General features: G+C 34.5%; 1 pseudogene; it reads right to left on the reverse strand.

Moving 5' to 3' along the window:
• Nucleotides 1-14,433: 14,433 nt before the first annotated feature.
• LOC101726181 (elongation factor 1-alpha 1 pseudogene) lies at nucleotides 14,434-16,214 on the reverse strand (annotated as a pseudogene).
• Nucleotides 16,215-16,740: the final 526 nt, after the last annotated feature.

Genomic DNA, 16,740 nt, shown 5'->3' on the forward strand with positions numbered 1-16,740 from the left:
AAAAGGGGAACAGTGTTCATTACTTGATTAGCCTATTAGATGAAAATTTTCTTCACTCACAAAACTTACACAATTTTTAATGCATTACATGTATCAGAACTACTAGCTTGAATGTCTATACTTAAGGCCACTATTACTTATGACAATAAGGTATGCAAAGAAGATGTAAAAATGCTTAAAAAGACATGATAATGTTGTTCAACCACTTTTTTGTGGTGAAAACATTTAGAATACTTCCAGTTTTTTAAATGTAAAGTACATTTTATAGACAAATGAAAGATCTCTGTTAATAAAATGTTGATAAACATTCATGGTTTCTAAAAAGGGCTGAATATTTTAAAAGTATGAGATTACATGTTTGTATTAAGATTAAAATAAGGTTACATATTTGTATTAAGGTTAAATATGAATTGGTGTCTTTCTAATGTCATAAAGAGCCCAGCGAATCCATGAATCTGCCTTAGCTCTACAGAACAATTTTAATAATCTGTAATTTCTTTTTGTGGTACTGTGGGTTGGACTCTGGACCTTTTGCTTGTGAGGCAGGTGGCGGCATCACTGAGCTAAATCCTTGGCCCTAATAATGTGTAATTTCTATGTGTTACATCCCTGCCTTCTTCAGTGAAAAAGCCTACAAAGGTCCATTGCGAAGATCTTGACACTCAGGATGAATGCAATTTGGGGATTACTGGGCAGAAACTAGATGAATCATTGCTCAGTTAGTGGTAAGAAATGTGGGAACGTGCCATCTGATGGCAGATTTGGAAAGAACTTCTGGACCTTCAGAAAGGGCTAAGACCTTTTTACTATCTGTACCTTTGAAAAGGACTGAAGGCAGAAGACAGAATTGAAATAAGGTTGTATCATGGTAATCTTAAAAAGATCCTCCATCATGAAATCTGCCCTTAAAACAACTGTGATGGATTATAAAATAACAACAAAAAGCCAAAACAATACAAAAATTTGCATACATTGGGTAGCAAATTTAGAGACTTATTATCTCAAAAAGATCTCAAAATTTAAAAGGTAAGGAGATTTGGGATTGTTTGTTTTGTGTTGTTTTCTGATAAACTGTAGGAGGTGACAAAGGTAAAATTATTCTGGAGGGGACCATCCTAACTTTAAAAGTTGATGTCAGGACTACTCCCACCCTGAACACACAGTTCTCTTGATCCCATTAAGGGATCACAATAGAGCTATATGATTGGTGTTCATTTTCACAACCAGAAGAGGGAGTACTTTCTCAAAAGGTATGGAGGAATAAAAATTATTTAAATTTTCATTCACTTATTCAACAGAAATATACTAGGTGTCTTAGTTATCTTTCTTATAACTGAGACAATACTTGACACCTGCAAATTAAAGGAAGAAAAGTTTATTTTGTCTTACTGTAGAGATTTTCTTTCATAGTACACAGGCTCCAAGGTACTGTGGCATGGCAGAGGAGAATTGCTCATGACATTGCAGCAGAATCAGAGAGTGATAAATGGAAGAAGGAGGAAGATACAGTCTTCCAGGCCACACCCCTGGTAACTCACCTTCTCTACCAAGCTTTACCTCTCAATATCTCCTTTAGCTATACTTCACCAGTGGACTAATCCACTGATGAGTATCAAGTCCCCATGATCCAATCACCTTCCACAAGCTCCACCTATGAATGTGTGAGTCTTTGGGAGGAGATATAGATATAAACCATAACAGTAGGTTCATACTATGTGCTGGTGTGTACACACCTATAACTTTTCTAAATCCTACAGAAGCTTGAGATTTTGTTTTCAAGATTGAAAATCTTGGCATAAATTGAAATATAGTTTGGTGTGAAGGCTAACAAATAGATAAAATAGTGAAACAATTAGATATATACTGTATTTTAAAAATTATATCATATGTACAACTCCTCTGTCATCTTTCTCAGAGGCAATTGTTAGAGCTGAAGCAAATCCTGAAAGGGAACCTGGCCTTCTCCTCCCTGGTGAAACACGGTCCTTCTCCATAAGAAGACGATTCCAGTCATCTTCAGTGATGACCCTCTTCTGTTGATTGATGCTCTTCTTCTTCAGAATGTTCTACCTCACCGGGATTCAAATATTCAACAATTACTATGGGGATTATAAAAACACAAATGAATGATTTTGAAAAACTAAAATATCTTTGCACTAGATAGAAAAGATTAAATAATGTCTTCATTTCTATTTGTTGCCAAAAAATTTCATTGCTAGTTTCTGTGGGCTTTAACTTTCATGTTGATAACTATGCTATTCTGTACATCTGAATCACCCTGTGAATCTCTTCATTCTTCACTTTTATTAATTAAATTTTATTTCAAATTATCCTCTTATTCAGATTACTATAATAGTTTTTGTATTAGTCCCTTGTTGTCCCTGGTACACAATACCCAACACCCACAACTTAAAGTAAAAGAAGTTTACTTTTGCTCATGTTTCCAGTCCATGGGCCACTAGCTCCAAAGCAGAAGTTTTATTCTTGCAAAACACACAACTATTATTATTTTGATAAGTTTAAAAGATAATCAACAGAGTCAATCATCTATCGGTCATCTCTTTATCTGTCTCTCTCCATTCATCCATCCATCCATCCATCCATGTGACCAGCTAGCTATCTGTGTCACTGTCATCTATATTTGACTGTCAAGAAATTCCTCATGATTGTACAATTAAGTGGTAGCAGGGGTTAATAAAATGCAGGAACTCAGCCTTGTTTATTTTTCCATGTTCATGATCCCAGATTTCCTCTCTGAATCTCAATCTATGATAGTGAGAAGTGTATAATAATTAGAAGTTTAAGTGCTGATTATAATTTTGTTTTTTTCAGTAAAAACATATTAAAGATTATCTCATAACCTTAGAATATTGGACAGGTTGTTTTGTTAGACTGATCTGTCTTTTGCAGACAGTTTCTTCTCTTTCTAGAAAAGCCTTTATCAGAATTCTAGCCAAAAGTCCTATCAGCATTTTTCCTGTAAATGACTTTTTTTGCAGTAGTAAGGAAAGAATTAATGCATTAGGTATGTTTTTCTCAGTTCTTTCTTATAATTGCAGCCATGGAGATAACTCTTGGCCAAAGCCCGAGAAATGTACTACTGGATTGTTTACATAGTTGTTACATACTTCACAGTATTACATAGGATAATATTCTTATCCTGTATATTTAAAATAGTGGATCAAAATGAAAGAGGTTGTCACCTTATTGAAAGCAAACATGAATTTTCATGAAATGTATCTGGTGCTTGGCTTTAAGTCCACATCATAACTGGTGATTTGGTAAGTATGGGATCAGCTGCTGTTGCAGACTTTTCTGAACAAGGATATCTCTCGTGTGTTTCTTCATGTTCAGAGTAAAGAGAAAGTGGGAAGACAAGAAAGTTTATATGTGATTTCTCTAACCTTCACATTTTTGGACTATTTTCCTGCTGTTCTTGCCCTGTATACTTTGTTATACCAAATATTATCCATCTCTATCACTTTATGTTAAGCTATGTAAGTTTTCCCAGCAAGCAAGCAAGTTAGAGATGGGACTGCCAAGATAGTAACAGATCTTTTCACATCTGCATTTTTAAATGTTTCACTTTAATTCCATGAGACTGGACCCTATTAGCATTTCAGAACATTAAAGGAATAAGGATATTGAAGATATATGTCATTATATCCCATCATTAGGAGGTCAAATATTGTAGTGATTTCTAACATTTTAATTGTTTTACTTTTTCCCTTAATGCATTGGTCTCTTTTATCCTATAAAATATTTGTAAGGGATAAAATTACTTGAAGATACAAAATTTTACCAAGGCTACTTTGAATCTATAAATACCTATGGGAAAGTAATCCATTTGAATATTAATGCACTAATACCATACTTTGTACCTTTTCTCAAGGTAAGTGTAATAGAAATAGCATTGTTGTACTCATTCTCTCAATGCACAATTGAGCCATATCTGTCACTTTCTAACTGTGTCGTCTAGACAACATAGAAAAAATGTCAACTATCTTCGAAAATTGTTTTGAAGGCTAAATTAGATCATGCTTAAGACTTTTCTCAAGGTATACTGTACAGTCATACCATCAAAACAAAATGCTAATAAATGTTCATATATAAAAAAATTCTAAGTAACTTGTTACCCAAAGTTATTATAAATAAATTTTTAAACTTAAGTTTTATTTTCCAAAGGATTTTTGCCAATATATGAAAGTGCAGTTTGTTTTTGCACGTTAACCATATATCCATTGACCATCCTAAATCCATTTAGGTCTGGTAGATATTTTTAGATGTCTCATGATTTTTTTTTTACAAAAAACAACCTCTACTAGAATGTTGAACAGACACAATAAGAGTAAAAATCCTTGATTTATTTCTGGTCTTATTGGAAAGAGTTCAATATTTTACTATTTAGGGTGTTAACTCTAGGTTTTTCATAGATTATATCAGATTGAAGAAGCTCTTATCTGTTCCTATTGGTAAAAATTTTCTTTCCAAAATGGGTATTGAGTTTTGTCACTTGGTTTTAATACATCTATCAGAATGGTTATCTCCTTGTCACTTTTTTATTCCATTAGTATGGTTAATTACATTAAATAATTATGTGTTAAAAGAGCTTTTATTCTTCAGATAGGGTCAACTAAATTAATGTATTATTCTTTTCATACTATGTTGCAGTAATTTTATAAAACTCGTTTTAAGATATAACCAATGTTAATATAGTGTATTACATTTATTGATTTGGGTTTTTATCATGCATGGGTGTTGGGTTTTGTGGAATGCTTTTTCTGTGTCTGTTGAGATGATTGTATGGTTTTTGTCCTTGGCTCTATTAATATAGTGTATTACATTTATTGATTTGCAGATGTTGAACCATCCCTGCATCCCTGGGATGAATCTCACTTGGTCAGGGTGTATGATCTTCTTGAAAATCTTCTGCATTCTGTTTGTCACTATCTTATTAAGGATTTTTGTGACTATTTTCATTAGGGAGATTGGCCTATAGTTCTCTTTTTCAATTGAATCTTCTTCTGCTTTGGGGATCAAGGTGATGCTTGATTCCAGGAATGAATTTGGGAGTATTGTTTCCCTTTCAAATTCATTAAAGAGTTTGAGCAGTAGTAGCATTGGCTCTTTCTCTAAATTTCCTGTAGAATTCAACACCAAAGCCATCAGGACCTGAGCTTTTCTTAGTTGGTAAGTTTTTAATTACATTTTCAATTTCATTGATTAATATTGGGTTTAGAATTTTCTTATCTTCTTGGTTCAACTTTGGTAATTCATATGTATCTAGAAATCTTTCTATTTCTTCTGTGTTTTCCATCTTGTTGAAGTACAGTTTCTCGGAGCAGGTAATAATGCAAATGGCTACACTTCCAAAACTGCTATATTCAATGCAATCCTGATAGAAATTCCAACAGCATATTTCATAGAACTAGAGAAAACAATACAAAAATTCACTTGGAACAAGAAGAGACATAGAATAGCAAAAGCAATTCTAGGCAACAAAGACAAGGCAGGGAGTATCACAATCCCCAACTTGAAACTATACTACAAAGCTACTGTGATAAAAACAGCATGGTACTGCAAAGAAACAGACCCAAGGATCAGTGGAACAAATTAGAAGATGCAGAAACAACTCCACACATACTCAGCCATCACATCTTTAAGAAAGGAGCCAAACAACCTCATTGGAGGAAAGACAGCCTCTATAATAAATGGTGCAGGAAAAACTGGGTTTCAACTTGCCAAAGATTAAAACTAGACCCATATCTGTCACCACGCACTAAACTAAAATCAAAATGGATTAAAGATCTAAATATTAAAACAGAAACACTAAACCGGCTGGAAGAGAGGTTAGGCAGAACTCTTGAAGACATTGGTGTAGGAAAAAATTTCATGAACAAAACCTCAGTTGCACATGAACTAGCACAAAGAATCAACAAGTGGGATCTCATCTTATTAAAAAGCTTCCACACAGCAAGAGAAAAAACTAACAGAGAGAAAAGACAATCCACAATGTGGAAAAAAAATTTACCAGCTGTGCCTCAGACAAAGGACTACTATCTAGAATACATAAAAACTTTAAAAAATCAAAGACCCAATCCAAACATGGGCATGTGAAATGAGCAGACATTTTTCAGATAAAGAAGTAGAAGTAGCAAATAAACATGAAAAAAATGTTCAACATTAACCGGTCATGCTAGAGATCCAAATGAAAACAATGCTGAGATTCCACCTCACCCCAGAAAGAATGGCTGCTATCAAGGAATCAACCAATAACAAATGCTGGTGGGGTTGTGGGGAAAAAGGAACACTTCTCCACTGCTGGTGGGAGTGTAGACTGGTGCAATCATGGTGGAAATCAGTGTGAAGATTCCTCAGAAAACTAGGATTGGAGGTCCCATTTGACCGAGGTATTCCCCTGGTGTGTATCTTCCCAAAAGAATTCAAAGAATCCTACCACGGTGATATATGTGAACCCATGTTCATAGCAGCATACTTTGTAATAGTTAAAACTTGGAAACAGTCCTACTTCCCATCAACTGGAGACTGGATAAAAAAATTTGGATTTTTATAAAATGGAGTACTACTAAGCCATAAAAAATGAGAAATTAGAGGCATTTATAGCTAAATGGATGGACTTTGAGACCATGTTCTTAAGTGACATAACTTGTACATACATGTGTAAGTACTGAATAGTTTCTCTGGTGTGAGAAACTGAAAGTGTAAATGAGGACCAAAATGTATAATATATATGGTGAAATAAGAAGAAAAAGTTCAAAAGGAAGGGAAACTAGGGAAGGGGCATGGAGGAAAAGAAAGAAAGGAAATAAAAAAATTAAAACTAGAAAAAACAGAAGCAAATCTTTTGTAACTAAGGAGGGTGGAGGGGTTGAAAGGAGGGAAGGAAAATGGGAAAAAACAAGAACCAAGATATATTATGTGCAGGAACATATTCCCAAAGTTGAATGTGATCATAATGTATACCTAAAATGCATCAATAAGCTTAATGAATAAAAAAGATATAACCAATGTAGAAGTATGGTTACTGATGTGTTTATTTTGAATTCAAAGCTTTAAGTAATAAATAATTGTCTTTCATGTTGTCTCTTAGATCTTTAGTTTCTTATGTTTTCCTGCTTAACACTCACTGATTATATTTTTGGCTAGGAGCTGGATTTATTTCTGGCTTATGAGCTTCCTTACAAAACCACCTATGAAGATAGAAAATTTTATTTGGGAATTTGTGTATACACTGAAAGTTTAAATGCATTTCAAGTGCTATCAGATACCAAATTATATGCTTTGAGCAATGCCACCTGGTAGTGTGAATCTTTAAAAGTGATGTTTTCTTTTTCCACTGAGATTATGATTCATACATTTCACATTTTTCATTAATAGTAGAAATTATTTTCTGTCATCTGCTGATATAAGTAAACATATACATTTCATTTACCCATTGTAATTAGCTTTGTTGCCAAATCAAATACATTATTAACTACTTAATAAAAAACACACAAGTATTAAATGTGTAAGATTATATCATGATTATTCAAAAAAATTCTTTGAGATCATTAACCGCAATTGAATGTCTATCAAAAATGTATTGAAATGGGGCCGGGAATTTAGCTCAGTGGTTTTGCCTCCTGCTGCACAAGTGCAAGGACCCAAGTTTGATCCCCGGTATAAAAAAAAAAGTATTGAATTTATAATAAGACACTGATAAAAACCCCTAAGGGAGTAAAGAAAGAATATATGTACAGTAAAACTAAAGCTGCTCTTTTTGATTTTGCTTTTTAAAAATTTGATTTTTTAAAAGTAGTTTAAATTCACAGGAACACTGAACAAAAAATACAGAGATTTTCCATATGACTATGGTTTCCATACATGCATGCCTCCTTCATTATTAACATCTCCTATTAGAATTGAGTATTATTATAATCAGTGAGTCTGCATTTTCACATAATAATCCTCCAAAGTCCACAGTTCATATTAGAATTCACTTTTAATGTTTTATATTCTATAGGTTTGGATAAATGTATCCTGACATGTATATGCCACTATAGTTTCATACAGAATATTTTCACTTCCTAAAATGTATTATAAAGACACATATTAAAATACAGCATTCAAAATGTTAAAGATAAAATTCTCAAATGATATAGAAGGTAAAAATGTCAAAATTAACTGTACTCTTGAGGGAACTAATAAAATGTTTTAATGGATTCAAAGACCACTGGGAAAGTCATCTGTTGAGATCATTGGATTAGGGACAAAACCAAAGACTGCCCAAAAAAGAAATAAAATGTTTTGGCCATTTGTTCTACCAAAGAGAAATTATTTACATCTTATTTTTTAAATTTTACAAGTTTAGATCTAGCATTTTAATTTCTTCAGTTTAAAATCTAATTCCTTTTTTGTAAGTCTGAGATCTTGATTAAGTAGTGAGTTTAACCATAGACATTTCCCTATATAATGATTTTCTTTCAGATCACACTGAAAAATTGCTTTCCATATTCTTCCACATTTTCAAAGTTCACATAATCTTCTAATATAGCAATAATAATATAGAAATGTGTACATATTATACTTACATACTGTTATACTGTACAAAAACATGTATAGTGACGCTTTATAGATTGAAATTGGAAAACACATTTAGAGTTAGTCTGCAGATCACTATTGGCAGGGAGAGGAAGTGTATGAAAAAGAAATCAGAAAATGGGAAAGAGCTGAATTAAAAGTACAAAAGTCAGAAATCATGGTTGTATTTTACAATAATAACAACCTGGTTTGCTTACAGTGTCAGAACTATGGAAGAGACTAGCAAGCTATAAAGGGTGAAAAGATACCTTCCTACTAGACTGTGGCAAGCTGAGGAGTTTTGAATTTCTTTGCTAGGCAATGGGGATTCCTAAAGATATTAGAACTTATATAAGACAGACCAAGCCTGCTTTTTAAGAATGATTTAGCAGTATCTTTTCTAGGACATTATTCTATGAATTGAGCAACCAAATTTACCAAATACACTGACTAGATCATTATTAAAAATAAAGCACCAATCCACAGTTCTCAACAGCCAGTTATCCACAGTGATCTTCACATGAAGCTAGCTTAATGTGAGACTTGTAGGAAGTAAGACTACTATCTTTCGTAATGGATGTAGTCATTCAAACCATAAACCTTGTAAAAATTGACCCCAAATAGCCATTCCTCATCATTTTAAAGCTTTTCTAAATTTTTTTTTCCACTTTCAATTTAGGACTTTTCAGAGAAAGTCAAATATGTATCCCGAACTAATCACAAAAGATCCTCCATGTCTATTTACCCTTCCTATAGCTTTCCCATCCCAACAATCTCCAATGGAGCACACTTCAATGCTTCTCTTTGTTCAGTTGTAAGGTTTTTCTAAACCTCTGCCAGCCTTTGAGTCTTTGCCAAAATGCAAATGAATGATTGCTGAGTTCTTTGACATCACAAATTGAATAAAGTACTTGATCTCATTTAGATGGTCTTTATTTCCACAAATAGAGCAACAGTTAAAATTAAGGATCATTTTTAAGATAACTATTGAGATAGCATGCATCTGCCCACCATTATGAATTAGATCTCTCAGTGTGTCAGGCATTGTGTAAGGCAGTGACAATACAAAAATAAGACTACACAATCTTACTCTCAGAAACACTCTTGTGTAGGATAGATATACATAGATACACTTCTTTTAAAGAAAAAAATCTGAACCATAGAAAAATTATCACAGGCTGCTCATAAGCTTGCAGTAAGAAATCCATTTGCAATCACTTTCATTTAATCAGGAGTTCAACAGTGCTAGTTAAGAGAGTAATGAAGAAACATTAAAATCATCTGCTTGATAAAGATGACTCTAGTACAGTGGAAAATGGGGGAGATGTATTCACACATAGATGATAGCATTTGGTTGGCTGGATGGGGGCAAGTTAACATTTTGGAGACCTACGAAAGAGGCAGTATTGTTCAATATTAAGGATGAGGGTTTCTGTGGCTGACTAGTTCCTTTAAAAAGTCTAGATGATAGGTGCTTTTGGGAAGTTTGTCATAATAATCCTTAATGGATTGGAGACAGGGGGGCTGCTATGGCAGGCAGTTTCTCACCACTGTGTCTACTGTTGAGCTCTCAATGGTTTTATGTAGAGAAATCTGGCTTTAGAGATGAGATAAATTTGGTACTGCTAGTCAGCATTACAGAAATGGTATATAAAGTTCAAAGTTTTGTTGTTGTTTGCTTTAGAATCCATCTTTAGTTAGACTCTTACAAAATAAAAAAGGCTAGGAACATAGCTCAGTTTGAAGGCCCTGTGTTCAATCCTTAGTACTACTGGCCCCACCACCACCCACAAAAGATTTATATTCCAGGAATTCTTTCTAAATATCTTATTTTCTGACATGCTGCAAAACAATTTGAAAAATGCTGGGATAGACTAGCCTATGGAGCAACTATGGCATATGTTAGTTCTCACAATACATTTATTTAAAATTATTAGTATCCTTCTAGCTGGTGCTAACACATTGTGTAAAGCTATTCATAAACCAGACACAGCTGTATTTTCTCCCTCAGAAAACTAATCACAGGAACACTCCTTAGGAGAACAGTGGTGTGAGCTGAGAGATGGCAGCAAACTGAGGACTGGAGTATATAGCTCAGTAGAAGAGTACGCATAGCATGCAGGGAACCCTGACTTCAATAACCAGGCCCACCAAACAAACAAAAAAGCAGTGTATGTGTGTGTATACACCAGTAGTATTATTAAGAAGACAGCTAATATATAAAACAATACCACACATGGGCCATCTATGATCTGAGGTTTTGTTTCATTTGTTTTGGTTATTGCTAAAAAAATTGAACCTCCATACCCTCAAGTTTTCCACAATTCCTACCAATGATATATCATTACAACAGTGTGTTTTACACATCCACATTATCAGCTCACCTGTTATTGTTGAGGAAATATAAAAAAAAATCTGCAGACAGAAATTTTCTTCACAAAGGCAGTAGAAAAAGAGAAAATGTTCATTATTGAATAAGCCTTAAACCAGAACATGACACATATCACAACCTGTTAAGAGACTGCAAAAGAGAAAATAATCTTACTCTCTTAACATAGACTCAATCTATTACATGCAGATGTGCAAAGTGAACGATAGCTAATCCTCAAGTAAGAGGAATTGACAGGACCTTTTATCACGTAGTTTATTTTGTTTTATCTTGTAATTTGGTTGGCCATCTGTGTTAACTTATTTGTTTTATCCAGAGGAAAAACAAAAAAACACATCATATCTTTATGACCAGATGTAGCTTTGCAACCTGGAACAAGGTGCCCACTAAAGTTAGACTCCTACCTTCCCACAAATTGGGGTACTGCTTTCTTGATGTTTTCATTTCAGAAGGATGGTTCTCAAGTCCTTGAGAAAAATATCCCCAGGTCCTAAATTTGACAAATGTTTTGTTTAGTTTTCAGAAGGATTTATACAGTTTTCAAAGATTGGAGAAAATTCTTACCTTGGTATTTTTGAAAGTAAATATTTTAAGAAAAATGAAGGGAGGAAAAGTCTCTTTTGATTTCAACAGAGATTTAAGTATTTTATTTTTGATGTTTATCTATCCTTACAGAAGATCCACCTAAAAATGCACATCCTTTCTCCCAAGAAGCTTAAAATAGCATTTTGATTATACTGTTCTTTAACAATAGGCTGGCATTCCTGCAGTGATTCTAAGAATTTAGTTTTAGGGAATTAGAGAGCTTTTTTTTTAAAGATGCTGATTAAATACTAATTTTAAAGATCTAAGATTTAGTTCAAACAACTTCCTCCTTATCAAACTCTCAGTCTGCCTTACCAGTTCTTAAGAAAAACACCTTAGGTGATGCACTCTCCATGAGATAATAAGCCTATATGATAGCCTTTCGGTTTGCTTATTTGTCTTTGGATCTCCCTTAAGGTACTTGATCTTTCAATATAATTAATAATTTATGGTTATGCCTGGAGCCATCTTTTTCATTTTGGGAAACACGTACTCCCTGTATTATAACTGAGTAATTGTCATGTTATTGGTAATTCAGATCAGCATTTATGAGTACCAGACCCATACAAAATCCATGGATATGATATAATGTAACCCCAACATGTGAAATCAGATTACTTTTGAAAATATTATAATATTTAATTTGTAAACCAAGAGGAAGACTAAAACTAATGATAGTTGACTGTTAAATTTGTTTGTTTGTTTCTTTTCTTTTCTTTTTTTTTTTTTTTGGTACTGGTGATTGAACTCAGGACCTTGTACTTACGAGGCTGGTGGCAGAACCACTGAGCTAAATCCCCAGCCCTTGACTGTTAAATTTGAAATGTATTTCTGATATATTGCTTTGCTCAATGTAATTTCTGACTTTTTCTAAGAATCAGCCTTTCAGTTAATTTTGTGTTTGGACTACCAGACTAAACCCCTAAGGTATGGTTAACTATATTCAACTTCAGTGCTTCAGGCAATGAGTAACAAAATTACTAAAATAATTATGATGATTAAAGTGTTCAATTAAAAAGTGGTAACAGCTCTTTATAATTGACAAATAGCATTTTTAGCTATTTAAATTGTACATCTGTAGCTTTAAAATAATCACAATGTGTTTTGGGTAATATATTAAAATATGTAATAAGATAATAAGCCAAAGAAAATTATAAATATTTAAAATGAGGAGATAATGCTTTAATTCTTTCAAGAGCAAATTAACTAAATTTTCTTATTTTATGATTCATAATGTGTTTACATATCATTAAAATCCTGGAAAAGCTCTCAATCATTTACTTGCTAGTATTTGTTTTGATTACTTACTATAGAATTTAAAATGTTTCTGTAAGGCATGTTCAGACTATAGGAAAATAACAACTAGTATTGATTTTATCATTGCAAAATCCTTTTGTTTGAGGAAAATATGATGTAATTCCTGTAGATTATAATACTTTTCAATAGCTAAGGTCCATACCTCTGTTTTGTATGCCCAGAGACAATCCCCTACTACCAATGCCTCACCAACACAAAACAAAGAAACACAAAGCTGTGTTTTACTCCATTCATATCTATTCTTCTTTAGACTCTTCAAACTCTTTAACTGAATTGTAAAACTGTCACATTTCCCCCAAAAAAGCAAACATAAGAACTCCTTATCCTAGTATTTTCTATGCACAAAAATATAATCTAGACATTTCATTGTCTATTAGACAATAGACATTGTCTATTACTGAGTAACATTTTCTTTTCCTGTCCCACTGTCTTTGGCTTTCATTTTGTTGACACATCTTCCTGAGAGGTGCTCATTTATTCTTAATCTAGCTCCTTCTCTTTCTGTACAGTGCTAATCTAACTTTCAAAATCTAGGCAAATGCCACCTGTTTCCAGGTGCCTATACCTCCACAAGAACTACCACTCCAGGAAGTTTCTATCACCATTTCAAATGCCAGTTTAAAGTATTGTTTGTGAATGTTTACTATGCTCCAAGAAACACTGTGTACTAGAAACCACTGTTGAATAAGGCCAGGTCTCTGACCTCATGGAATAGTTCCCCTCCTATTCCTCTTATAGTTATCTATGTTTCTCTCCTATCCCAATATACTATTACTTCTCTGATGATGAGATTGTCTTATTCATCATTGAATCCTTACACTACTTGGCATAACATCTGGAGCTGTAGGTAAATGATTTATGAAATGATTTTACAGCATGGAAAGAACATGCTCTATTTCAATTAAGCATCTTTAGAAATACAAGTGTCCTCTGATTTACCAGCTTATACTTTCTCTCTTTATATAGTATATTCTCTATCTTCAACCTGGAGATTTTAAATAGTGGGAAGGCAGATTTGGATCAAGAAGGTGAAAATAAGAAGAATATGTCTCTCAATGCAGCCAAATAAATTATCTGAAATACAATTTTAAACATTCCATTTCATGTTTACAACTGCTTATAGATAATAATTGTTAGGATAAATCATAAATCAGTTAACATAGTTTACCAGGATCTGCATATAATAGACTCAGCTGAATTTTTCAATTTTATTTTTCTCATTACTTTTGTCTGGTTAATTCCTCCTTAGCTTTAGTGGTTCTTTTCTACCATTAGTCATGCTTCAGTTTTCAATTTAGAAACCACTCTTCTCCCATTCTCAGCCTTATGGTCTGCAAGAAATTACATTTCACTGGATGAAGTCAATCTGCATATTTATGCATTCTATCCCCAGGGATCATTTCAGGAACAACAGACAGATCACACTTTTCTTTTAGAGATTTAACATGTTTTATAAGCCTAAATTATAAATTACATAATACCAAAGTGTTGCTATATTAATTGGTGCCATCAACAGCCCTCCCCCATACCTCTTTATTACTTAAAACAGTACCTTTCCCTCTAATTCCCAGATATGAAGCAGTCAGAATATTTTCATTTAGTTTCAGGGTTAACACCAGAAAGAGGTTATAAAGAACTGAAGTTTTGTGTTGATCAAAAGACACAAGTTTCTCATTAAACTTTGTTTTAGTGAGTCTCAAAATTCTGTGACAGATTTTTGGTCAAGTTGTTTCCATTAAAAAGTGATTTTAAAAACTAATAACTTAAAAACTGTCACACACAAAAAGAAAACAAATGGTCCACAAAACACATTCTCCTTTCCTCCTGAAGGTTTTACAATGCATTGTTATCATTAACCAGTCTTTTACTATTAAACTTAGATGGCCAATTGGGAGAAACAGTTCTGAGACTGGACTTCCATCACTGATTAAGACTGGGGTGGCAGGTGTTAGGGGTGATATTCATTTAGCCTTCTGAGCTTTCTGGGAAAACTTGGTGACCTTGCCAGCTCCAGCAGCCTTCTTGTCCACTGCTTTGATGACACCCACAGCAACTGTCTGTCTCATATTGAAAACAGAGAAACAACACAGAGGTGGATAGTCAGAGAAGCTCTCGACACACATAGACTTGCCTGGAACCATGTCAATGATGGCAGCATCACCAGATTTCAAGAATTTGGGGTCATCTTCCAGCTTCTTACCAGACCGGCAATCAATCTTTTCTTTCAGCTCAGCAAACTTGCAAGCAATGTGAGCTGTATGGCAATCCAGTACAGGAGCATAGCCAGCACTGATCTGGCCTGGATGGTTCAAGATAATCACCTGAGCAATGAAGCCAGCTGCTTCCATTGGTGGGTCAGTTTTGCTGTCACCAGCAACATTGCCACTATGAACATCTTTGACAGACACATTCTTGATGTTGAATCCCACATTGACACCAGGAAGTGCTTCACTCAAGGCCTCATGGTGCATTTCGACAGATTTTACTTCAGTTGTGACATAGACTGATGTGAAAGTGACCACCATGCCAGGTTTGGGAACAACAGTCTCCACTCTGCCCACAGGGATGGTACTGATACCACCAATTTTGTAGACATCCTAGAGGGGCAGCCGCAAATGCTTGTCAGTTGGGTGAGTGGGTGGCAGGATATAATCCAAAGCTTCAAGCAGTGTGGTTCCACTGGCATCGCCATCTTTATGAGTGACCTTCCATCCCTTGAACCAAGGCATGTCAGCACTTGGCTCCAGCATGTTGTCACCATTCCAACCAGAAATTTGCACAAAAGCTACTGTGTCGGGGTTGTAGCCAATTTTCTTAATGTAGGTGATGACTTCCTTAACAATTTCCTCATATCTCTTCTGGCTGTAGGGTGGCTCAGTGGAATCTATTTTGTTAACACCAACAATGAGTTGTTTCACACTCAGCATGTAAGCCAGAAGGGCATGCTCATGGGTCTGCCCATTCTTGGAGATACCAGCTTCAAATTCACCAACACCAGCAGCAACAATCAGGACAGCACAATCAGCCTGAGATGTGCCTGTATGATGTTTTTGATAAAGTCTCTGTGTCATGGAGCATCAATGGTAGTCACATGATACTTGCTGGTCTCAAATTTCCACAGGAAGATGTCAATGGTGATACCATGTTCACACTCAGCTTTCAGTTTATCCAAGACCCAGGCATACTTGAAAGAACCCTTCCCCATATCAGCAGCCTCCTCAAATTTTTCAATGGTTCTTTTGTTGATGCCACATTTGTAGATCAGATGGCTGGTAGTTGTGGGCTTGCCCAAATCCACATGTTCAATGATGATGATATTGATATGAGTCTTTTCCTTTCCCATGTTGGTTTTAATTTAGTGGTGTTTTTCACTACACCTATGCTCTCGTGGCAAATCCATTGTGAAAAAGTATCACATATGTTTAAAGGAATCAATACATTTCCCTCATTCTCCTAGCCATATGATTAGTTCACAGTGAGAAGTTACTCATATGATCTAAACTTTTCCAAAGAGATTTAGCCTCCTAAATTTTAGAGAAATTGAAACACTGAAGTGCTCTTGTCTTTTCAGCCTAAAATTGCTTCAGCAGAGGGAAATCTTGTACCTAGGATTGAATATCAAGATTAGAGGATGAGTTTAGAAGGAGGGGCACTATGGAGTCTGAGTATTGAACAGACCCAAAAAAGTAGTGACAGGATAGGCATCCAATTATCCCCTTCAAACACAGGACTCAGCAATGACTGACCCTTGTCTACCCCATGTATGTTTTAGTGAGTGATTTAGATTTTGGTGGTCAAACTGCCAATAAGAATATATGAAAAGATAATCCAAGGCCAATAAGACAGCAACTTTAAAATATATCATCTTT

Source organism: Heterocephalus glaber, unplaced genomic scaffold (assembly GCF_053883595.1).
Source record: "Heterocephalus glaber isolate CG9 unplaced genomic scaffold, H.glaber_assembly_v1.0 deba00001429, whole genome shotgun sequence".
Taxonomy (NCBI): domain Eukaryota; kingdom Metazoa; phylum Chordata; class Mammalia; order Rodentia; family Bathyergidae; genus Heterocephalus; species Heterocephalus glaber.